The 27,492-nt window shown below is 35.3% G+C and overlaps 1 protein-coding gene and 1 long non-coding RNA gene across 3 annotated transcripts in view; one reads left to right on the top strand and one right to left on the bottom strand.

Moving 5' to 3' along the window:
- side-VII (sidestep VII transmembrane protein) overlaps window positions 1-27,492 on the bottom strand; it is a 338,106-nt gene that overhangs the window by 193,021 nt on the left and 117,593 nt on the right. The window lies entirely within an intron of this gene.
- Window positions 2,279-2,896, top strand: LOC141487197 (uncharacterized). Its single transcript, XR_012468254.1, has 2 exons — window positions 2,279-2,388; window positions 2,482-2,896. It is a non-coding gene; the product is annotated as an uncharacterized lncRNA (long non-coding RNA).

Raw genomic sequence — 27,492 nt, 5'->3', positions numbered from 1 at the left:
CCTCGCCACACAAAAGAGTCCTTTCTTCAAGCATTCTGTATTTTCTAAAAGCTTCTTCTCCAGGCACTTCGAATTTTGTTGAAGTTCATCTTTTAAACTCACCGAATTTTGTTGGAGTTTATTTTTCAGCGAATTGGTATTCTCATAGAGTTTGCTAATTATTGAACTTAAATCACCCCCAGGAAATTAGAATACATATATTCGAGATCTTCTCCTGATTCAGTCAAGTTATCTCACAGTCTCTTCTGGAGTACTGATTTCTTTCCGGAACAATCTATCTTCTTCTCCTCCAATTCTTGCTTCAATTCGACAACTTTCAAATCCACTAGTCGCACATTCCTCAAACACATTTCTCTTATTGTCTATTTTCCACAAAACTGTATATGTCCACTTATTTTAATCGAGTCTGGAAAACAATTCAATTCAATGCGAGAAAAATTTTTGTTATATATTTTAAAAATGGTTTTCACATATTTCACCCTGTTCGATAAGGACTGTAGTCACCATGTGGGCCGGGTGTTAGATATTTAAAAGGAGAAGACAATCTGGAAAATCAATAATGGAAGACACCAACCTTAATTTGGTTCCGGAAGATCTCCTTGCCTTCTGATCTCACTTCCTAATTAGTTCGTGGGGTACCCCGGTGGCGATCTTGAAGGATGCTGTTTTGGTGGTAGATAATGATAATTTTCACTATACATTTAGCGGAACACACGTTTTTTTTTGCGGAACACACTTCTTTTTCCGAGCACACCTCTTGCTTCTCTGTCCTTTATATTTTTTTCACGGTTTCCGACCTCCGCGCGTGCGTATAAGGCCGGTGCCATCAATCAAATGTAAGCAATAATAATAATAATCATACCTGAACCCGCATACAGTAACAGGTGAATACCGAACACACCCCGTGAGAATTTTCTCGAATTTTCCGTATAAAAAAGAAATGTTTGACTTTATAAAAACATTTATAGAATAAAATAACATAATTCACACACAAATCGCATTCAAGGACTGGAAGTATCTGGGACTATTTTGGTGCCCTGCAACAAAATGTAACGTTCCAACCCTAATTGATAAAAACCATTCTAGTGTCAAGCCAAGAAATAAATATAAAGGCTTCCCCGTCTCATATCTCTGGATGCATTACTTCTGACTTTTACGAGTGCTTGAAAGACCTCGTCACATCTTCGGCCATTTGACTGACGTATTGAGGTGGTGTAAAACTTTGTTTATAGCATATTTCGCACATTTTTACTATCACTAATGCTCTTTGGTCTATTCCTACTTTTACGTCTTCATATACCCTGACTCGTATACTGAAAATATAGGGTGGAGTTTACTGAACAAGTCAATGGAAAAGTGTAGAGAGATTTTCCACTATTTTTTGGGTATATTATCTTCCAAAATCTGACAAGTGAGAGCTGAATCGATAGAGAACCTGATCTGATGAAGTATTATAAAAAGCAAACTCAAAAGGTCATCCTGAAAAGTTACCGCGTAATATAAACCACCGAAAACTCCAATTACTCAGTAACTTGTCGTATTTATGAATTTTGGCAACCAACTGAAAAATCAATTGAAAATATCAAATATCCTTACTCAGCTTCCTTCAAGGGTAGATGTTTCGGAAAACAATCTTCATCTGTTTTCAAAACCCAAAAATCACTATAAAACTTCCGTCTTGAATTGTGACAGCTCTAATTTCTTTCGATACAAGTCGAAAGAATGAAATTTATACAGTTCAACTGAACTTATTGAATGTCTATCGCCTCACTAGATCATTTCGCGTACCGCACTGTAACGTCCACTTGGCTATGTGGATATCCTCGCGGCTAGCCTTTAAATATCGTAATCGAATGCCATAGAAATTTCGCCGGAGTTCCGTCGAAATCGGTAGCATTATTCTCGCTGCTTCTATAGTGGCGGGGAATCGTCGTTCATTCGCGTGATCTTAACTACGTCACGTTTGGTTTGGTTACCAGTGGCGGCCGACGTTATTTTCTTTCGGACATGATTTGCAACAATACAATCTTTCGTTCTTTCAATCGTATTTTCGGGTTGATTTCGTATCGAAAGAGATCTTGATGTGTTGGTAGTTCTGAAAGTTTATCAGATGAATCGGGAACATGAGGTATATGATATTAGTTATCAGATATGTGTATTGTTGTTGAATTTGCGGTAATTGTGGGATCTGTTGTATATTGTATATGTTGTATGTTATAGGAATGTAGGCTTTTACGGTTGGCGTCAATGTTCTGACTGACACGTGTCAACTGACGTGTCAACTGACACATTGAGAATAACATTTCGACCACGCCACTGAAGATTACTACCGCAGTTGCAGTTGAAACGGTTTGAGACGATAACCAAAGAAGACCACAGAAAAACCCGGTAACTATGATTCTATTTATTACAGTCCTCCATTTGGAGTATTTATCGATGACCTCAGTAATTATGTCGATTGTAATAAGTTATTTTTTGCAGATATTCACCTGTCGAAACTATCTAAAACTGTAATACATTACAACGACAGTTAGAAAATATACAGACTTGCTGTGAAGTTAACAAACTATATCTTAATGCATCCAAATATAAAGTATTGTCTTATAGTCGGAAAATGTCAGTCATCGAGTACAATTTTCGAATAGGTACCATTTCACTGTCACGTAGAAACTTAATTAGAGATCTTGGTGTATATTATATCGAAATTTGTCTCTTTCCAACCTCATCAGATTGAAAGTAAGTGAAACATTGAGAGTTTATGGCTTTATAGTTCGCAATTGTAGATCTTTTTCGAACATATCTGCTCTAATTACTCTTTATGTAGTCAAAAATTAGAATAGCGCTCTGTTCTATGGTCTCCATTCTACAATTGCTATAATATATTAATTGAAAAATTTCAACGTCGTTTTCTTGAGTTAATTTACTTTAAATATCATGATATTTATTCTGATGGAGGTATTCCATATGAATCTCTCATCATGACTGCATAACAATGTGGATACTATGGAGGTCTTATTTCTTATGAATTTCTGTGTGCCTCATTCCAGAACTAAGAGTACAAGAAATTTTTCATAGTCGACTGGTCAGAATCAATTGGTACCCTGAGTCACCCATCTTAAGCATTCGCAATAATTTCAATTCAATCTCAAATATATGTGATATCAATTTTGATTCCCTAGAATATATTGTTGAATTATATTATTTCGGACTTCCATTGTCTATAAATTGTTTTGAAATCCCTGAATGAATCTGTGAAAAACTAAAAAGATTAGCTGATGAATAACAATTTTCCTGAACAAAAAACTGTGAAGGTACAATGGCATAACATACAAGCAACAGGCAAAAAAATTTAAAAAATTCAACTATCAACACGAGCTGAAATAAATGGAAAAATTATCATCAAGAAAATAAAATTAAAAATAAAAAGATTCCAAACCAAGTTACCTCAACACATTTCGATTGTTTGTCTTCGGGCGGTAACCACCATCATCAACCACCTTCAAATGAATATACTTTGTTGAAACTGAATCCAGTATTTCATGGAGAATTATGAATTTCCTGGTATAGTATTTTTTCCATTATATTATATTTTTGTTATTCATCTTCTCAAATTGTAACTTTCTAGTTATAAGCACTTATGTCACTTTTTAACAAACTTAGTTGATCCTGTAAATGGTTTTCAACTGTAGGATAATAAAGGCTATTATTATTATCAAAACATATGTTCATTGAGAGCTCATTCCAAAAACTAATGCGTGTTGCTCCAGAACTGGTTCAATTATAATTATTTTCTCTATCATATTATGAACCTTAATGCAAACTCTTTTTCTCTGACCTATCATAGAAACATCTAACTATACCTTTTTGGATGCTAGTGTGGTGATTAGATTCATTGTGGAGATATCTGTTAGTATGTGTTTTCAATCGCTACACATTCGTATCACGAGTATTGATTTTTTCTAATGTAAATTTTATGGCTTATAGGTGATGAGTTATTTTGAGTTCAAACAACTCAAAATAACTCATAACTGATAAGTTCTGTGTATGTTTCCCCAAAATGTCTCATGAAAATGTTACTCAGAATTGATAACAACGATGATTTCATCGTCATTCCGATTTCTTGACGATGAATATCTTCTTTGAACTGTATTTTTTATTGGTTCATAATGTCAGAAGCTCCAAATTGGCTTATCCATTCTTTTTGTTTCATTTTTGAGATTACTGTCATTTTCTGATTCAGTTCTAACAATTTTAAGGGTTTAATAAACCGAAAAATTGGTGAACCAACTCAGTTTCCGATTTGTAATTCCTTTAGTTTTGCCATAAAATCATAAGTATTCTTAATGGAACTGTTTCTATTTCCAGACAATCATTTCATATTTATAAATAGATACGATTGAACTGACAAGTGGTGTCACAAAACAATTTTGTTTGTGTATTTTTGGTGAACCATAAAAATGCTGAGGTTTACTATAGTGGGAAATGGATAGAGTATGTTCTGTTTTTGTGTTTGGCTAAAGTTCTATATATCTTTTGTTCCACCGATTTTGTTGGATTTCCATTCAGCTTGTTGTGAGCATTCATAGATGTTACAGTGGAATCTGTATTGTGTACTTCGTATGTTGTCTCTGAAATCAATTAGCTTAATTTGTTTTCGTATTCATGGCAATCCATTATAACTGAGCAAACTTTACAGTTCGCCCCTTTCTACACCTCAGCAGATTCTCTATTGATTCAGCTTTCATTTTTCAGATTGTATTATATACCCAAAAACAGTGAAAGTACCGAGTCTTTCACAAAAAATATCTTTCAGAGAATAATCAGAGAAATATTGTGGTCAACATAAAAAATATATATGAGAAGAAGAGATAAACGCATAATGCACAAAAACCTGTTGTTATCACTTGAATATTGCTAAGGTGAAAATATTTGACAAAATAACGCGATATAAAGCTTCCACTACTCCAAAGAAAGAAATTAAGCTTTTGACATGAAAAACACTACTATTGTAATATCAGTTTGATTAGTGCTATTTCTTGTTATGAAATTTCTCTAATTAATGAATTGAGTGGAATCGAATATTCAACTTCTGTTGTTTATTCGAACTGTAGAAATTTCGGAACAGATTATAAAGATGCAACACTGGTAATTCAGATCACCATTATTGAACTTGTTTTTTTAAAAACCGAGAAAGAATTATTATTGATGTAGATGTAAGGCAGTGGTCGCCAACCTGTCGATGGTAGCTCTCACAACGATTTTAATTTAAAAAATACAAACTGCAAAAATCAGAGAAGCTTCCGAAAATTCCACAAAAAAATCTATTTGTCATAATATTAAAGATAAACAGCAGCAAAGTTGCGGTGAGCGATCTGCCGCTGATGCCATCAAGCTAGAATCGGCTAGAACCGACCAACCGGACCAGCGCGTTAGTGTTCGAGAACGATCTGGATTGCTTTGAACGGGATAAATACGCACGGCGCGGCGATATTGCGTTTAGTTTAAAACTGAACGCGTAACCAACGTCCAGCGGTTGGGTTAGTAGAGAACAACAAAAATAATATTATGGCAAGCAGTTGTAAGAAGGTAAAGACATACCACTTTCATTGCACAAAAAAAGAAACCTTATGAAAACGGGGAAATGATAAAATGGGCATTTTTAGAAGCTGCTGATTCGTTATTTGTCAACTTTAGAAATAAAGACGAGATAGTTTCAGCTATGAAATCTATGCAACTTTCTGCTAATACAGTGATGAGACGTGTAGAAGTAATGAGCAATGATATTTTTTCACAGTTAAGAACTGACTTAGATAACTGTGTTTATTTTTCACTTCAACTGAATGAATCAACAGATGTCGTTGACACTGCCCAGATGGCCGTGTTCGTCAGGATGGTTTTTAGTGATTTTAGGATTAAAGAAGATCTTTTGAAGTTCATTCCACTGAAAGGACACACTACTGGACATGAGTTGTTTTCTCATTTGAAAAATATTATTTCTTCCGAGAAAATTCCAATATCGAAAATGGTAGGCTTGACAACCGATGGCGCTCCCGCTATGGTGGGTTGTGATAAGGGTCTGGTGGCGTTATGTCGTACAGATGAAACTTTTCCGCAATTTCTCTGTTACCACTGCATTATCCATCAGCAAGTATTATGTGGAAATTTCCTGAAACTAAACAACTTTATGAAACTGGTGGTAAAAATTGTGAACAAGATTAGAGCTCAAGCGTTACAAAGAAGATTATTCAGAACCTTGGCCGATGAAGTTGACTGTCAATACGGGGACCTACTCCTTCACTCTGAAGTCCGATGGTTAAGTAGAGGACGGGTGCTGGAACGTTTTAATGATGTCCTATCTGGCATAGTTCAATTTTTCAAACAACGCGATGAACCGACTTCGGAACTAGAAAATTCAATCTGGCTTAGAGATTTTGGTTTTCTCGTGGACATTACAGAGAAATCAAACGAACTCAATTTGCAGCTTCAGGGGAGAGACAAAGAACTAGCGAAAATGATTTCTGATATAAAAGCATTAATCAAAAAGCTGGAGTTTTGGGAACGAAACCTAATTAACAGCAATGCCAAGCATTTTCCTATTCTTTCAGAAAAAATATCTCAAAATCCATTAGAACCCTATGACAACAAATATCATGTAGAAATAATTTCTACCCTGAAGAATAACTTCAAAAATCGTTTCAAGGATTTCAATGAAATGGCTTTAGTAGCGCAGTTTGTTGTTTCACCCTTTATGGAAATTGATATCCAACAGTTTGCAAGTTGTGTTATGTAGAACTTTGGCGAAGACATCGCTGCAACAGAAATGGAAGTCATTGAGTTTCAAAATGATTTAGCCTTAAAATCGTTAGTCTCAAGAACTGAATGTATCTGGCCTATTGTAAGTAAAGACAAATATTCAGTTCTATGCCGTGTTGCCTTGGAAGTGAAAGCATTATTCAGTTCAACCTATTTGTGTGAATCTTCTTTTTCCAATATGAAGTTTATTAAGAACAAATATCGCAATCGACTTACCGATGAACATTTGGATAATTGTATTCGAATGGCTGCATCAAATTATACTGCAAACATTAAAAAAATTATCGATGAGTCTGAGTGTCCACCTTCTCATTGAACGTGCTTTTTTATTTTTCAATGTTTATGTTCATGATAGTGCGTTACTTTTTTGTACGTACTAGTAATATTAGTTATTTTGTTATTAGTTCATTATTAGTACCTATGTATTATGTATTACCAGTTAAATAGTAAAATAAATACATATAATGATAAATTACTGTGGATTATTTCATTTACGTTGCGTTACGTGGCTTCCGTGTGGGTAGCTCGCTGTTTATTCCAAAATTAACAAAGTAGCTCAACACATTGAAGAGGTTGGCGACCACTGATTTAACGTAATATGATTCAGGTGATCATAACTGAACAGGTACTTTAGGTAGAGGTCCAGGTGATTTTTTGGAGGTAGTCTCATTTATGGTTACCTGTAGTATATAAAAATTCAAAGCTTGACAAAGCTACTGTGCTAGCGAAACATGTTGTCATGTATTTTTCGAATAAAGTTTGTGGACTTCAAATCGTGAGGTGTGGTTTTTGAAACTATCATTATGAAAATAATAATATACGAATACTAGTAATTGTCAGTGAATTACAAGCAAATATTGAAATCCCTATCCTTCCATAGAGCATCTTTCTTTTTTTTTCTACAAGTAAATAATGAATCCATTGTTATTCAAACTCAAATGTTCCGATTATACTTCCATCAAACGTTCCTTCAGAGTATTAAGCATTTAAATGCAGTAGGAGCTGGCTTGAGTATCGTTTCATATTTCATTCTTGAAAATTCCACCTCTAATGAAAGCTCCTGAAACTTGCAAAATTCGCAGGTTTCGAGCAACACTTGAATATGCTGTTTACCCAACGTATTCACAGAATTTCCCGTTCCATCATTTACATTCAGAGCATGACTACATTCAGTCTTCCAAAGCCGACTCTTCATAGATTTTCCGCATCTGTATGCAGACCATCAATTCTCCTTTGTGTTGAGTTTTGTCACAATTATGTGCTTCGTTTCACATCTTGCTGTGTTCGAATGTCTATTATGGTCGTGTTCATTGGCCAAACAGTTGATAGAAATTCGATTGGGTCATTGCACATTGTCGGAATTAATCACAAAAAGAGGAGAAAACGGGTAGGTTTGAAAGAAACTCAAATGCAGGCTGTCAATTTGGAGAGGATCCTACATCATTCAAATATTTCTTGAGATGTTAGAATGGATGAATTTCAGATCGAAAAGCATACTTCTTCATATCCAATTCAATTGCAGCTACTTTCTGATGGGGATGGTGACAAACCATCACATGGAGAGAATGTTTGGAAAGTCATACAATTACCATCAGGGAATTACTTCACCATTTTATCACCAGATGTTTGGAAAATGATGATGAAACTAATAGACGAATGTAGCTTGTAATATCCTCCAAAGCATGATGGACGTTATTGACAGTTGGTGCCTGAGGAAGCAGATGTCTGTCAACCTTAGTAAAACTGTGATTCCCCTTCAACAGGAGGAAAAAATTGGACGAGCTTACGCCACTTTTCCTCAACGGTGTCATTTCATTTGGAGTGGAGTGGAAATATCTTGGCATTGACCTTGATGCAAAACTCATCTGGAACGCTCACTTGGAGAAAGTTTTACACAAAGCCAGACTGTCCCTATGGACATGTCGGAGGATTTGTGGTAAAACTTGAGGTAAAGGTCCCAAACAAATCCATTGGATTCATGTGATCATTGTCAGACCAATGATCACTGATGATGCAATTGCCTGGTGACCGAAGGCTTTACAAAAAACGGCCCAGGTGAAACTTACAGATACAGGCTTGGCCATCAGTGGTACCATCAGTACCATCCCGTCAGCGGCCATCTTTCTAGATTTACCCCCTCTCCACATTTTTCTAGAGAAAGAGGATAGATGGACTGCATATATACTTGTTCACGTTGCCAATTACACAAATCAGTTCAGTGCAGTATGCAACAGACTGTTGGTTAATACTGGAAGTCACAGCATTCTGGGAATGACCTCTGACTTTATGCCTCCGATATATGATGCAATCGGCCGATACTTGATGAAAATCCATTACTAACGTATTCTAAAAATACTTCATTGTGTGATTTTCACTAGACAGTTTTACAAAAACGCAACACGTATTTTGCCATACAATGGCTTCCTCGGGAATGTCTTGATAACTAATTCTACACATTCAATGCCATATATATATACCTCATTTCACAATTTGAAGTACCTGAATTTCAAGTATCTGATTTTCTGCCTGAGTTTGCAATGGTTTCAATTACCTGAGCTTATGTTCCATTTTCCACATTTGAAAACATATTTAGTGACGGAGAGTTATTCGATTCTAATTGATCATTCAGTAAATTACCTGAATTCCTGAACTATTGATTCCTAAACATTCTAGAGATTGAGTTTCAAACTCTTCTCTTCTAAATGTAACACATCGTATTCATGATTGAACTCATGTCCTTCTGCTGAAAGGTGGTTTGCAAATGTGGAATTGATCTTTCTATTCACAAAACTACTTCTATGTTCTTTAATTCTTTGGGAAAATGTTCCTCCTTTTTGGCCAATATACAGTTTTGGACAAGAGCCACAAGTCAGCTTATATACCCCAGATCTATCCGACACCGAAGTTTTGTCTTTATTGTTTTTAATAAATATACTCAGATTATTATTCGTTCTGTAAGCTACGTTTACGTCTTCTTTCATAAAAAAAACGAGCAATATGTCTGGTTGGCTCACCCAAATATGCCAATGTCCTATAACTGACGTTATCGCATTTTGAATATGGGTAGACCAGGTCCATGGCTTGCTTTTGTACTTTTTTGGAAAGAATGAAGTTTATAAAATCTACCTTATTACCGTTATTAACCGCGATTTGTTCAATCAAATTCAGCTCTTTCTGGAAATCCCGCTCAAACAGTGGAATATTCAATAATCTGTATAGCATACTATTGAATGCAGCAACTTTATGCTGGTAAGGGTGTGTGGAGGAATTATGTATGATAATATTCGTGTGCGATGGTTTGTGGAAAATTGCAAATTCATGTTTATTGTTATTTTCCGTAATGGTTAAGTCAAGGTGATTTATTGAATCATTTACCTCCCTCTCAGTGGTGAATTTTATTGACGGATGGATGGAATTGGCATATTCAATGAACTTGCCTAATTGCCTATCTGTACCAGTAAAACATACTAGGATATCATCTACGTATTTGTACCGGTACAAAAAACTGTTAGCTAACTGATTATTATGGATTTCATACTCTATGTTATCCATGAAAATTTTCGCCAGCAGGGGAATCGAAGGGTTCCCCATTATTAGTCCTTCACTGCATGAATAGAATGTTCCGTTAAACTGGAAATAATTTTGAGATAGACAAATGGTGAGTTACTCTACAATTTCCTGTTTTATCAGTGGATTCACGTGGTTTTTATCTAAGAGACACTCCACTAGTCCAATTGTTTCAGTTGGCGGAATACTGGGAAATAAATTTTAGACATCGAACGATATTAATTTTGCGTTATCCGGAAGAATTACGTTTATGCCTCCAACTGTCAACTACGAACTGCCTTATAAAGTACTATTCCCGAGTAGAGAGGACTGAATCCTGCGGGAGAGGGAAATATTAAAAGCAGATACTTGTTCGTTCACAGATAAATCAAAAAAACCTTCTGGCTCCGGTGCAGGTGTTTTCAGTCACAGACCCAGGACAAAGATATCAACCCGCGCAGGAACCAGACCATATATGGTGTATTCCTCCTTTTATGTCTTCATGTACACTAACTAGGATACTAAAAATATAGGGTGGAGTTTACCGAACAAGTCAATGGAAAAGAGTAGAGAGATTTTCTACCGTATTTTGTTGATATATTGCCTTCCATAGTCTGAAAAATGGAAGCTGAATCAGGACAGAGATATCAACCTGCCCAGGAACCTATGCGACTGTATTCCAAGCGGAAATTTACGCTATTGAATTGTGTGCGCAGAAATTGGAAGAATCCAACCTCTTACACAAGTCAATAAATATAGTCTCTGACAGTCAAGCGGCGTTGGAAGTTCTTGGATCCTACCGAGCAACGTCTGAATTGGTAGCAAACTGCCAAAAACGACTTTCCTCGATAGCCATACTGGCCTGGAAGGATATCTCTTGAATACTTCTACATCGCTGATGTTCCCCGGGGATCCACATCGTTTCCAACCTTCTTTGTAATGTATATCAACGACTTATTGGTAAAAACCAAGATTCCAATATATTGCTTCGCTGACGACAGCACACTTGTCTCGCCATTCCATTTGGATTCCAGGACATCGGTTGCGGATGCACATCTTCACCAGCAACAGGATGTTGCATACCTCAATGAGGATGAAGAGGTGATTTTGAATTGTGGTGAAAGTAAACAGGTCCAAATAAATGACACAGAAACCAAGGCATCGGTTCCCTCAAAAAAGAATAATTTCTCCGAACTGGAGGACAGGCAACTCCGCTTCCTGCTTCAAGTTTGTTGGGGATCGAAATGGACACCAATTTGTCTTAGAATGATCATGTGTTAGAGCGTCTAAAGAATGTTTTTGTAGTGCTTGTGTCTTGTCCTTGAAAAAACCTACTCATTCGAGTAAAGGGTTAGTTGATTCACTGGACAGGAGGAAATGAGAGAATTTTCATTTCAGTGGTTTTTATGGAACTATACTCCAAACATGTATTTTTTCTCATTCAGTCGTGAAGAAATTGTTATTTGGGGGACTGATTCTTCCGGAGTTTCATGACTAAGAGACAACAAGAATCAGTAGAATAACAAGTAGTTATTTTCGATGCAATTTTCTCTATGTTGTCTCTTCCAAATCGACTATTTATTGAATCAACTGACATTTATTATCCCTTCACGAACGAGGCATGAAATTCCTGGGTGACGCAACAGCATTTCATAATTTCTCAGACAAACACAGTCCGAGAATGGGGCTAACGGCAATACGAAAAGGTGAAACTCGTGATAACATTCAACAGAAAATATGGGAAATGCTAGGAGTCGCGGATAATGGAATAACAAGATTATTGTTCGAGCAGAAATATGATATGGAAACGTGAAGAAAAGAAAACATTTTTACTGTCAGTGTCTATCAACAAGTGAGGCAACTTTAAAATGAAGTTATTCCATTACAAATGGTCTCGTGAAAATTGACTCTTATGTCGAGATGGAAGAAATTGAGAGACCGTATTCACTTGAAAAAAGAATACTGAAGGTAAATGGAGTATTAGGGTAGTATACGGTTGGATAAGACATATTGATGTAGCATCATATACCGGGTACAGCGCAATGACTGTCTATTAGCCGTATTTTGGAAAATAATAGGATTCGTATCCTGAAAATTGAGAAATATAGGTTTATAAATATGTCTTATCAAATGGAAATGATGGAAATATATCCGACACCTGTCGGATATAATCCAACGCCCTTCGTGGATTATATCCGACACCTGTCGGATATGATCCAACGCCCTCCGTGGTATTAGCCAGGGGAGTAGTTGTTTTCTGATAGGTGTCAGTCCATTAACCTACTGTGTAGGGTGTTGAGACTGGCCTGAACGAATTGTTCTCTTAGATGATTTGATTTATAGGCAGTCTTCAAGTATGCCCACTGACTATACGTGAGGGCTCTTGAATCTGTTTAAAATCTGTTTTTCCGTTAATCAGCTGTCGCCCCCATACGAACGACAACTCTCAGAAGTTGAGAAACTTGTGCGAGTTAAGGACTAACGAGGTCTTGCCTTTCAACGTGTGATTCCTAACACTGTATAACCTGATATAATTCTGAAGTGAGTTGGAACCGTTCTTGAGATATTCGTTCATTAACTTAAAAAACTAGGTATTCGACTTCCGAGTGATTTCCCGGTAAAATTCAAGAGTTTGATAATATAAATAAATAAACTATCATACTTTATTCTATCGTCTTGTAGAAGTAACATTTTCGAAATGTTACACAAGGATTTCGGAATCTATAACTAATTCTAAAGATATAAAAATGGGCCAAAACACATTATTTTCGAATAAAACACCGTTTGGACTAGGAAAATTTTTAAATTTCGAGATGATTCCTACTCATTCTCATAAAACATTACCTTTATCGAAAATCAAACATTCCCAACATTCTTCAGTTTTTCTAGGAAGAATAAAACATGCGTATTTTCTCTATAAAACTAGCTATCGATTTGTTGTCAGAGTTTTCATTAAATAAATAATGAATCCACTTTTTTTTCTGAATGTTTCATAGAAGAGCGAAAATTCAAAATTACTGCAATGTCATTGCACACAAAATATAAAAACTATTCGTTTGAAGGTGGTTGACAATGTTTCATGGTGTATTTCATCAGTTCATTAGTCGAAGAAACTGTAAAAGGATTAAAAAGGTTTGCTGAAAAATAACAATAACATTAAGCAAAAAAACTGAAATTACAATGAACTAAATTACAGGCAACAACCAAAAAATAAAAAAAATTTAACTATTAACACGAGATGAAAATTAAAAAATTATCACAAGAATTGAAAAATTGACAAAATGAAAGATTTCAAACCAATTCACTTCACGACGTTTCGATTGTTAGTATCCACAATCATCTTCGGGTGATAACTGGACTGATTACTCAGAGATTTCTAGTATTTATAGGTCATTCAAGTGCTTTCACCTGCCCCCTCTCTCCTCTCTCCGCTTCATCGGTTTTAGCGGAAGCTAACCGTTTGGCGGGAGTTGGTCGTATTCCGCTTGATTAGAGGTTTCCATATGTTGCGTATCTCTACGCTGGCTTGGCTAGATGCGTTGATGGACAACATTTATGCAGCTTCTTTGACTTATCTCCTAAACTAGTACTCCTCCTTGTGAACGATTCCAGCTTGAGCACACTTGATGTTATGTTGATGAGTCCAAACATGCTCTGCTATTTCTGATTTGCTGGTTTCTCCTCTTGTACTCGGCAATGCTAACTTTCAATGGCCTCTTAGTTTCACCGATGTATGATTCTCCACACTCGCAGGGTATCAGGTAAATGCAATTCTTGGAATCGCAGTACACGTTTGGTGGCTTGGTTTTCGTGAGGCTGCCACGGATAGTGTTCCCAGATCTGAAACAGGTTTTGATGTTTCCTAACAATCTGATTCTGAAATATCACTAGCCTCTCCATGGACAGCAGCATTCAATTGTTCCTCATAAGTGTATGAATGTCCTTCAGCAGCATTTGAAGATCACCCTTCTTCATTTTCTACATGTGGCCAAGATTCATTATTCTCTAGAATTTCTTTCAGTTCATCTTGTGTCAATACTCTCTTCGACATTATAAAAAATACATATTTAATTACATAGCGATTTACATTACAAAAACTTATTGAAATATTTGCCTCGTTGCGCCGATATATTTCAATCCTATCCATGTCAACACTATAATGTAACTACTACACTCGGGTCCTGGGAACAGAAAACCGGCCAAAATCAGAGTATATTCAAATGATTATGCTTGTGCACTCCTCGACAGCTCAAACGCAACTAAACTAAAGAATACCTGGAAGCGTGAGAGACGGACAGACGAACACCTCATTCTATATAAATTTACAAATCGATGGGTCTCGAGGACCCGTGGGTAGCAGTGATGGGTTAATAGAGCACCATCTCACAAATTTACCATTGCAGTGACCAAAATTAAGGAATGAAACTTTGAATTGTTATCTCATACACCCTCTTTGCCAGATTTAGCTCCCTTGGATTATTTTCTGTTCCCAAACTTGAAAAAATAGCTCAGTGGTCAATCCCGGTATTGAATTTATTGAACACCGCTGAGAAAAGTATATAGAGCTACAAAGAGAGTATGTTGGAAAATTAATGATTTCTTTTCCAAAGTCTTGGGCTGAGTACTTCTGAGACCACCCTCTATCCGAAATCAGAGTTGCTTCACTTCACTTGAATGATACTTTTCAAACGGCCAAATTCCCCCTGGAAGAACATTCCGAAAAGTTCACAAACTCAATGAAAAATTACATAATTACCAGCACAGTTTCCTAAAGCATTTTGCAGCACGGAAAAACGTGATATATCTAGATAAAGTAATTACTACTTGGCGCGTGACACGGAAACTCTAATACGAATAAGCTTGATTTCAGGAGTTCTAATCCTGGTCGATATCCTTTGCCATACAGACCAGTTCAGGCACTTGAACTGTATAGAAGTTCAATCCATCGATTGATGTATTTGAGTGTGGTGGAGATCATTTATTACTGAATGTTAGAGGTTCAAAATTATTCTGTTCAAAAGTATTGAAAGATATGAAACTTTAAGGATGGATGATGACGGTGATTTGTCAAAGCTATTTTCGACGTTTCATTTACAATTCTTATCAAAGCAAAGTGAAGCAAAGCGGAGCAAAGCAAAGCGAAGCAAAGCGAAGCTAAGCGAAGCTAAGCGAAGCTAAGCGAAGCTAAGCATAGCAGAGCAGAGTAGAGCAGAGCAGAGCAGAGCAGAGCAGAGCAGAGCAGAGCAGAGCAGAGCAGAGCAGAGCAGAGCAGAGCAGAGCAGAGCAGAGCAGAGCAGAGCAAATACCGTGAGCTATGAAAAGAGGCTTGCATGGATCCCTGGGAGCTGCTTTGCACATATATCTGACAGCCCTTTTTTGGAGCACAAAAATCATTTGAAATAAATATCTAGAACAGACTCCCCAGAAGGCAATTCCATATTCAATATGGGGATCTATTAGAGCGAAATAAGCTGTTCTTGAATGGGAGTAGCCTAGTTCTCTAGAAATCACTCTTAGTGCATAGCAACCTGAGGCAAGCTTCTTGCTTAAGTTTATTGTGTGATTTTCAAATTTCAGTTCATCACCAATGTTCAGCCCTCGAAATTTATAATAAAGCAAAGCAAAGCATAGCAAAGTAGAGCAAAGCAAAGCAAAACGAAGTAAAGAAAATGAGTATATGAGAATATGTTTATCAGAACCGAAACTACAGAATGGGGAATATTTTTTTATATGGAAATGCATAAGCACTAGAAAGAAGTTTTTGAAACGTCTTTATATATGTATCTGTGCAAAAATGATGAATCACATTGAATTTGCATTACGTAGATGAAATTCATTTAGAAAAACCATATCAGGAAGTTCATTCCACAAGTATGCCATTTTATGAATGAAAAAGTTTTCAAAAAGTATATTTCTTGGTGCACTAGGTTGAACTTCGGAGCAATAGCCAGTATTTTGCGACGTATCTCTGTCATAAATTACTCCAGTTAAAATAAAACAGGCGGAGTCAGTTGAATCCTTTCCATGAACATATGAAACCATGTAGGGTGCGAATCCTGAAATTTCTGAATGATATTTTTCAGTTCCAATATGTTTCCGAACAAATCATCAAATCAAACCGACAAATCAACCGACCAAAAAACTTCCAAGAGCTTTTATTTCTTTATCATTGTGAGAGTTTTTGTTGACTTGAACTACATTATGTGAATACATCACATGAGGAAATCGGATAATGGCTTTTGGAAAACTTTTCACGCAAACTATATGACCCCAATCTCGAAGAAAAAGCTACTTTATCCAACCAGATATAGACGTATCTGTCATCTATAATTTAGATATAACCATTGTGCTGAAAATTATCTCTTGAAAAGTTCCAAAGTCGAGAAATGTCATGATGATTCCATTATACTCTGAAGGCGAAGATGGCACAGTTTTCAGTAATTTTTTTTTCGAATTCGTAAATCAATTTTATTCAAATCCGTAGCTCCGAAAAAAATGTAATTGATTAGTATTTTCCATTCGTGTTTAGCTATAGTGTAATATAAAATGTTACTAGAATTTCTGTGCGTTGGGTTGAGTCCGGATATTCATATTCCATCATTTTTTTCTTGATGTTAGTCTGGCAAGCAAATGTTTCAATATAAAGGGCATTCCTGTGGTAAAATTCGAAATTGAGAGTATCTGGTACAATATTAAATCAGAAAAATCCTCGAAAACCTTAATTTTTATGAGTCCGTTTCAAACTGTATTATCTCATTGATAACCTATTTGATTCATTCGAAATGAGCGCTATTGGAATCAATAGATCAGTGGTCGCCAACATCTTCAATGTGTTGAGCTACTTTGTTAATTTTGGAATAAACAACGAGCTACCCACACGGAAGCCACGTAACGCAACGTAAATGAAATAATCCTCAGTTAATTTATCATTATATGTATTTATTTTACTATTTAACTGGTAATACTTAATACATAGGTACTAATAATAAACTAATAACAAAATAACCAATATTACTAGTACGTACTTGTTCATAGCTACATTCCTACCTATCAAACGAAGGTGTTTGAAAAATAAACACAAACTTTTATCCAGCCACAACGGCATGTCACGTATGATTTAAAAATAGTTAATAATAACAACAAAAAGTAACGCATTATCATGAACATAAACATTGAAAAATAAAAAAGCACGTTCAATGAGAAGGCTGACACTCAGACTCATCGATAATTTTTATAATGTTTGCAGTATAATTTGATACAGCCATTCGAATACAATTATCCAAATGTTCATCTGTAAGTCGATTGCGAAATTTGTTCTTAATAAACTTCATATTGGAAAAAGAAGATTCACACAAATAGGTTGAACTGAATAATGCTTTCACTTTCAAGGCAACACGGCATAGAACTGAATATTTGTCTCTACTTACAATAGGCCAGATACATTCAGTACTTGAGACTAACGATTTTAATGCTAAATCATTTTGAAACTCAATGACTTCCATTTCTGTTGCAGCGATGTCTCCGCCAAAGTTCTGCATAACGCAAGTTGCAAACTGTTGGATATCAATTTCCATAAAGGGTGAAACAACAAACTGCGCTACTGAAGCCATTTCATTGAAATCCTTGAAACGATTTTTGAAGTTATTCTTCAGTGTAGAAATTATTTCTACATGATATTTGTTGTCATAGGGTTCTAATGGATTTTGAGATATTTTTTCTGAAAGAATAGGAAAATGCTTGGCATCGCTGTTAATTAGGTTTTGTTCCCAAAACTCCAGCTTTTTGATAAATGCTTTTATATCAGAAATCATTTCCGCTAGTTCTTTATCTCTCCCCTGAAGCTGCAAATCAAGTTCGTTCAATTTCTCTGTAATGTCCACGAGAAAACCAAAATCTCTAAGCCAGATTGAATTTTCTAGTTCCAGAGTCGGTTCATCGCATTGTTTGAAAAATTAAACTATGCCAGATAGGACATCATTAAAACGTTTCAGCACCCGTCCTCTACTTAACCATCGGACTTCAGAGTGAAGGAGTAGGTCCCCGTATTGACAGTCAACTTCATCGGTCAAGGTTCTGAATAATCTTCTTTGTAACGCTTGAGCTCTAATCTTGTTCACAATTTTTACCACCAGTTTCATAACGTTGTTTAGTTTCAGGAAATTTCCACATATTGCTTGTTGATGGATAATGCAGTGGTAACAGAGAAATTGCGGAAAAGTTTCATCTTTACGACATAACGCTACCAGACCCTTATCACAACCCACCATATCTGAAGCGCCATCGGTTGTCAAGCCTACCATTTTCGATATTGGAATTTTCTCGGAAGAAATAATATTTTTTTAATGAGAAAACAAGTCATGTCCAGTAGTGTGTCCTTTCAGTGGAATGAACTTCAAAAGATCTTCTTCAATCGTAAAATCACTAAAAACCATCCTGATGAACACGGCCATCTGGGCAGTGTCGACGACATCTGTTGATTCATTCAGTTAAAGTGAAAAATAAACACAGTTATCTAAGTCAGTTCTCAACTGTAAAAAAATATCATTGCTCATTACTTCTACACGTCTCATCACTGTATTAGCAGTAAGTTGCATAGAATTTATAGCTGAAACTATCTCGTCTTTATTTCTGAAGTTGGCAAATGACGAATCAGCAGCTTCTAAAAACGCCTGTTTTATCATTTCCCCGTCTTCATAAGGTTTCTTTTTTTGTGCAATTATCTGGGACGAACGGTACGATGCTTCAGTTGCAGCCTTAAACAATATAAACATATTGATTGTTGTCCAATTAACTGCTTTTTTAACTGTTTCAGTTTCTCCTTTCTGGCGGCAGAATGTAGTGAGGATGATTTTTCAAAATCAGAATGTACAGTTTTATGATGTCTCTCAATATTTCCTTTTTAGCAACGGAGACCGAAGTATTACATAACAAACACACATTTTTATTTTTATTTCCGTAAAAAAGTATTGTTCTTCCTATACCGAATGAAAGTGGTATGTCTTTACCTTCTTACAACTGCTTGCCCTAAATTTTATTTTTGTTCTTCTCTACTAACCCAACCGCTGGACGTTGGTTACGCGTTCACTTTTAAACTTCGCCGCGCCGTGCGATTTATCCCGTTCAATGCAATCCAGATCGTACTCGAACACTAACGCGCTGGTCCGGCTGGTCGGTTCTAGCCGATTCTAGCTTGATGGCGTCAGCGGCAGATCGCTCACCGCAACGTTACCGCTGTTTATGTTTAATATTATGACAATTAGATTTTTTTGTGGAATTTCCGGAAGCTTCTCTGATTTTTGCAGTTTGTATTTTTTAAATTAAAATCGTTGTGAGAGCTACCAGAATTGCCTCCGCGAGCTACCGATAGCTCGCGATCGACAGGTTGGCGACCACTGCAATAGATTTTTGCCAACGTAACAGAAGTCAAATAATCTTGCCAGCATAGTAATTGGGTGCTAGAAATTTGATGAAGGCGACGAGGGATTTTCTTGTCTGCTCCTGATTGGTTAAGGTTTTACCGTTGAGGAAATTATTGAAATATGTGGAAGGATGATAGTTGATTGGTGGAGGGTCTGGAGAGTATGGTGGGTGAGGCGAAACTTTGACGCTTAATTCGTTTCATTTCCCAACGGCGTTTTGGTTTTGTGATACGTGCGGACGGGCGTTGTTGTGCAGCAGGATCTGCCTGTTTCTGTTGACCAGCAGCTGATCCAATTTTCGTAACATTTCATTGGTTTTCTCACAATAAAACTTTATTGTTTGGCCTGGTTGCAGAAAGTTGGATTGACCCCACCTTACAGTAACCATGGTTTTTCTTTGGTGGGTGTTTGCTTTTGGGTGGTGCCTGGGTGGTATTTCTCAAAGGCATATATGCTTGAATATTATAAAATTGACGAACATAATCCTTGGGTAACTGCTAATAGTCATTTCTCTAAATAGCTTCTCTAACAATGGGTACAAAATCTTCAATTCAATGATTTTTTTCTTGAAAAATATTGTGGACTGAAAATGTATTTGTTAGAATCATTCAAATTCCATTATTGAATATTTGAGTATTTCATATACGTATTTTTTCCAATGGTGAGAGAATGGACAAGTTTTTTCGAGTTTGATACCATTCGAAAAAAATCTGTATTCGATTTTAGTTACCTATCAATGAAGTCATCTATCATTGCCATTATTATTATCATCACTTCTATCATTATTATCATCTTTATTATCGTTCTGATCGAGAAAAAACTAAAATTCATGCAAATCATCATGAGAGCAACAAATTATTCAGAAATTGAAGTGAGCCAAATTGATTGTGAATATTTTCGATGAACTTGGTGAGAGATTATATCCCTATAACTGATTTTTCTTTGGAATTCGCCTCATGACGGAAACTTTCACGGTGGAGTTGCTCTTTTCAGAGGAAAGAATCCGTAGAGGAATTTAAGATTGCTCGATCACGCATATCCGATAGCTGAGCTATTTCTGATTTAGAATTGAAAACTTTTGTATTCTCCCCTGATAGATTGTGTTCATTGAATACGAAAACGATAGAAAGCCAGAACCTTTCAGTTACAGCTGCTGAACTTATAAACTCTGAACTTATAAACTGCTTGAATTTCAACTGAACTGCTCTGATTTTTTCAAAAATAGATAATAATAATAATAATAAAAATACGCCTTTATTCACCATAAAAATACAGAAGGAATAGACAAAAATGAAATAAAACAGTATACAAAAACAAAAAAGAAAAAAAATCCAGTATATGGTCAATAGGCGGAGTATCAGCCAAAGGATACTTTTACTCTATCCGTGAATTCGGACTATTTCGTAGTTAGTGACTTCCAGTACTGATTTTCTCATGCTTCTTTTAATATTGCTTTATTTTCACGATGATCTTGTGTTTTTTCACAGGCGGTGGAGTATGCAACACTGAAATACCCGATTCAAATTCGGTTTCTGACTCGATGTGCTATGACATTCAAGAATGTAACCTTTTTTTGACCATTATTCATGTCTATTACTGAAGTTTCTTCCCAACACAAAATCGTTTTTTTTAACACCTCGACACGTGTTTCGATCACCAAGTGATCATCTTCAAGAGGAAACTGGAAACTTCGCGAAACTGAAGTTATTTATGCTATACAGATATATCATACAGGTGAATCATACAGGTATACCACCCTACAATAATTTTGCAATCAGCCTTATCTATTATTTTACAATATGTCCTTTTGTAATGTTGAAATGTTATAGCTATATATAAAACAATTGTCAGCTATATAAAAATTAATTTCACAATATTGCCTATCTAAATATATTTTTACAATGTGTCCTTATGTAGTAATCAGTAAACCCAACAATATTGTTTTAACAAGCTATATAGTATGCTATATCCATGATATTATTATGTTCACTCATTTCTACACTCTCATAGGCATCTAGTTGCCTGTTGTTGTTAACTTCTCTAACTAACCTTAATGAACTGAAGTCTATGGAATGGTTTTGTTGCAAAATATGATGGGCGACTGCTGATTTTTCTAGAATTCCATATTTTAAGTGTGATATGTATTCCTTATATTTCAATTCGATAGATCTTTCTGTCTGTCCATAATATTTTGCATCGCAGTCCTTACATTCAATTTCGTAATCTCTGGACGAGATTCACCAGTTGTTCTTCACTCAGATGACAATTGTTTTGATTCTGGAGTGAAGTTATGGATCCATGTTTCATCTATTGTCACATATAGATGCAACAATTCTGGTTTATGCTGGTTGAACATGGCCAACCACTGCTAAGAATCATGAAGACGTTCTTGTTTTTGGTCCCGCAACTTCACTTTTCGAGCATTCAAAATGTTTTGGTTTAATTTTTCTGGTTTTCAGTGCCTCAGTTTGACCTTCACTTCGTTCTGCAATATCGGCGAAGCTTTTATAACAGTTTTCAATCCATTGCTTTGCTTGAACGGTATTTTTCCCATCAAGAAACAGTGTGAAATCAAAAAACCTAATTGTTTTTAATCCACTGATTTGATAATAACAAAAGTAGTGAAATCCTTAACATAATAACACACAAACTTATGACTGAAACATTATTAAGTTTCAATAGCTTCCTCTTGAAGGTTAGTACTAACTGAAAAAGAGTGGATTCAGTAAAATTAGCGCCATACATGTGTCATGCCCCAGACTTTTCAGTCCTTAACCTGCTTCAATAGCGTTCGAAATTTTGATGTCACTCAAATTTGAACTGAACTACTCTGAAACTCCGGTGTATATCAGTCTTTTCAAAAACAAATAATGAATATATATTCCATCTTTCTCTTATAGTTTCGAGAATACCTTTTTTCCAGTATGTGTCTGAAAGTTATTCCTCTGCGTGTTCTAATCATCTTTATATGGATTCATTTTTGAAATTAATTACATTTCTTTTCCATTGTAATTGTGTTTTCATTGAACAAACTCTAAACTGGCTTCAAATAAATTTTCAATAGAAATAATAATGAAATAATTCAATATCAAGATATATCCAGTAAAAAACTTCAGAAAACTTTCCAAGAAAAATAGTTTTCCATGGGGATTTCTCCCAGTACAGGTATTCAACCATAAGTTCAACTTAGGTGATTTCTCTGACCTGAAAGTTTCAGTTTTACTCCGCCATAAAGTATGCATTAGTCACGGATTACGATTTTCAACACGAAATGCCATTTAGAGGTTTATGACGTAGAGTGAGATCTTGCTAGGAAAAACTTTTGCTTCGTTCCCATGTTCTTCCACCTCTGACTGACATTTAGTCTTCTGAGCATTCGTGTTCATTTCTTTTTTCAATAAAATATACTGGAATTTCGAATGAGAAAGATCTATTTTGTTGCCAACTTTTTCATGAGAGCAATTGCGATGATTCTATTATGGTTTAGTGATCATATTTTATGAAAATTCGGAACTGAGTCCGCTTTCGGTAGGAATAGTTGGGTCTCCTACTGAGACCCTTCCTTCCATGGGATAAATTCGGACGTCTGCGTTTGCTTTGACTGCTTCCACTTTCCATATTGCACACAGTCCACAGCACAAAACTGAACTGAATATTAATGATGTTTCAGTCATTAAATAAATACCTAGGTTTTTACCTGATACATATTTTTTACCTGATCATGCCTGATATTGTGAGGTCGACTTCATCATAATTTCTTAGGAATGGATCTGTGTACGCACAGAGATGTTTCATAATAACGAACTGCAAAAATGTTCATAATATGATAACCTTGACCTCTCTGTATTTCAGTTTAGTGAGGTCAAAACTAGAATATGGGTCTATTATAAGGAATCCCATGTACCATAAATACACATCAGCAATTGATAGAGTCCAAAAGAAGTTTTTAAAATTTCTTACTTTTAAAGTGACCGGGACTTATCCTCCAAGAAACTGTGATAACCCTGATCTGCTATGCAGATTTGACTTTGTAGCATTACAAAAAAGAAGAAATCTGTTTTATTTATTTTATTTATTTATTTGTTTTATTGGTCACAAGTACACCATGGTGTCTGGACAAGTCACATAAAATACACATATGTGACATATATAAAATTGTAAATTATAAATTATTTACATTGTAAAATTACAACATGATTACTAACACATGACATATGAAACACAATTTGAAAGTGGAACATAAACATACTAAGGTCCATATATATTATTAACAAATATGTAAGTCATATTTATAAATAAGAGTTAGGAGTATTATGTAATAATTTGAAACAAATTTAACCAAAAGAATGAAAAATAACAGGAATTGTAATTCAAATTAACTTAGGACAATTCGAAATCATTTACTTCGTAGTAGGCTTTCCTCAACAGAATACTCTTCAGTTTCTTTTTGAATATTCCCAGGTGTGTATATTTCATTTCAATAGTTAATTTATTGAACAGTCTCATTCCTAGATAATTGCGACTAGTAAGTAAGTAATTTTATTCAATTTTCATGTCAATCAATTATTCAGTTACATGATTTGTTTTCCGTGCGATTCACTATTCAATTCAATTACGATTTACAATTCAAATGTCTTATCATATGACCATATATTACACAATCTGTAGCCACCTAAGCTAGGCTTGTGTCGTGGCTACAGACTGATATAAGGTGTGTTATATAATGTATAATAAAATAAATACAAAAAAAGAAAAAACTAAAATAGGTCGTTTGGTTACATAATACTATCCACCTCACTAGGTTAAAAACCGCAGTTGGAGAATGATGGCTATAGTGAGGAAATAAGAAGAGAGAAAGAGAGAGCAGGTAATTCAGCTTAAATATTTTCAAGGATATCCTGCAATTGATCATAATGATTTCTAATGAAAACTTTCAGTTCCTTCTTCAATTTATGATAATTATTAATATTTTTCAAATGGAGTGGTAGCTTATTGTATAATTTCGGGCCAAAATATGTCACAAATTTCTGGTTATGACTCAATCTACAGCGTGGTATGGTAATTGCTTGGTTGGAGGTCATTCGCGTATTATATTTATGTGAAATGCTGTTAATGGGGTTCCTACAAATCCATAATAAACATTGATGAGCGTATAATCAGTTTGCGGAGTTTTTTCACTATGTGATCTATGTGATCATTCCAGCGTAGAAATTGGTCATTCATGACACCTAAATATCTGATAGAATTTGTTTTATATATTCGGGAACATCCACAGTTTTGGTTTTCTGTACACGTAAATTTGTGAATCTTAATGAAGTTTTCGTCAGGTTGATCTTTTCTTGTTGAAGTGAAAGTTATAAATTTAGTTTCATCTATGTTAAGACTCAATAGATTATTACTTAGCCTATTATATATCGATTTCATTCCTTTGTTTGCGTTTTCATATGTTTCATTCCAAGTTCGTTCCACAAATACTACCGCAGTATCATCGGCGTAGGATAATAGTTTTCCTTCAAAATTGCTGATATTAAAAATATTGTTTACATGAAGCAAAAATAAAATAGGGCCTAATACTGTTCCCTGAGGTACGCCCATGCTGACGGGTAGCGGATTACTATATGAATCATTGATTTTAACTATCTGAATTCTGTTAGATGAGTAATTTTTGAAAATTTCGAGAGGCATTTCTCGAACTCCAATGTCCTATAACCGCTGAAAGAGGATATCATGATTGACGGTGTCGAATGCCTTGGCTAAGTCTAAAAATACAGTGATGCATTTTGCCTGATCCTGAAAACTATTGAAGACATTATTTGCCAATTCAAAAACTGCTCCTTCAGTCGATACATTTTCTCTGAATCCATATTGAGATTTGGAGAGGATCCCATTTATGTTACAATAATCAACTAGTCTATTTTTTAAGATCTTTTCAAATATTTTAGCAAAGTTATTGATAACTGTTATTGGTCTGTAGTTATTTGTTTTATGTTCATCCCCAGATTTATAAATCTTGCTAATTTATGTTGTGGAATCAGCAGGTTGTCTCTATTTCTTGTATTATAATTATGATTATCACTAAGTGTCTGATAGTTGCTGATATTTTCTTTTATGGATACCAAGTTAGTATATATGACTGATGAAGGTAACGTCAAAACACCTAGCTGTACAAACCACGGCTTACAGCTTTCCAATCTGTTTAAACCTACAATTGCTCTAATTGCTCTTTTTTGGAGTAAAAAAATAGGCTATAAGTAGATAGAGTGTCCCCAATTTAATAATCCATATGTCATAACATTATGAAATTGTGAATGGTATGTCATGATAGCCGCTTCCCTACCTAAATTAATTTTAACTTGTCTAATAGCATAAATGGCCTTAGATAACCTACTCGAAAGATTTTCTGTATGAGTTTTCCACGACAAGTTGCTGTCCAAGTGGATTCCTAAAAACTTTAACGACTGAGCGTTGAACCAATCATTAGCTGACTCAGTTATGTCCTGGATAACGGTGGTTTCCTCTCCTTGTCTTACACTCGTACAAAATGTTGTGTCGTCGGCATATAAGATAGTCTTCATATCAATTGAAGAGGGCAAATCGTTTATATATATATAAGAAACAGCAAGGGTCCAAGAATACTGTTTTGTGGTACTCCATATTCTATTGGGGATTGTTTACTGAATTTATTGTCATGGTACACAGATTGTGTTCGATTTGTCATATAAGATCGCATCAAATCAAGAGATATACCTCTGAGACCATAGTATTCCATATATTCGAGTAAAATACTTTTTGAGACACAATCGAAAGCTTTACTCAGATCAACAAATACGGCCAAGGTTGATACTTTGTCTTCGAATCCCTCTCCTATGAAATTGGCTAGCTCAAAAACTGCCCCAGCAGTACTTTTCCGCTTTCTAAATCCAAACTGCGAACTTGTGAATAAATTATTTTGTTCTAAAAATGAGGCTATTTGTATTGCAATTATTTTTTCAGCAATTTTACCCAAAATGGGGACCAATGCAATTGGTCTGTGGTTTGCTATAAATGTTGTATCTCCTGATTTGAATATTGGTATCACTTTTGCTATTTTTAGTTTATCCGGAAATATTCCAGTTGTTAATATATTATTCATTATCTGAGTTATTGGTTTTAATAATGCATCTACGTTTTCTTTATACATACACACTGAGTGGTTGTAGATGTCAGTTGAATTGGAATTCTTGAATGATTTTATTATATCAGTTATTTCTTCTTCTGTTGGAGGATAGATGAAAAGTGAATTTCCATTTACGGTAGTGGGGGATTTACCTAGATGTGTCGAGAAATGAGCTTTCGAGGGTGGGATTTCATTAATTATTTCATTTGCAATATTCACAAAGTAATTGTTAAATTCTTCAGCAGATATCGTCGTAGTTGTCTTTTTTTTAGGTTTTCTTCCTGTATTGGTGTTGATGTGCTCCCAGATAGCTTTTGGTCTATTAGACGACTCGCGAATATTATTCAGCGCCACTTGCTTTTTCCTATCAATAAGTAGTTGTTCATACTCGTATTTCTTTAATTTGAATTGTTCTTTCAATTCTTCATTATTTGGTAATTTCAACTCTATGAAATGGTTCAAGTTGGTAATTTCTGTCTTGGCTTTTATAATGCTAACATCGACTATAGCTTCTTTATTTCTCCGGTAACACAACACAACAAAGTTTTTGTTTCAGGG

The sequence above is a fragment of the Leptinotarsa decemlineata genome, unplaced genomic scaffold, assembly GCF_025532065.1.
Source record: "Leptinotarsa decemlineata unplaced genomic scaffold, Ldec_3_MD MMD2_tig00078422_RagTag_RagTag, whole genome shotgun sequence".
Classification (NCBI taxonomy): Eukaryota; Metazoa; Arthropoda; class Insecta; order Coleoptera; family Chrysomelidae; genus Leptinotarsa; species Leptinotarsa decemlineata.
This window is presented reverse-complemented; position numbering and strand designations above follow the sequence as displayed.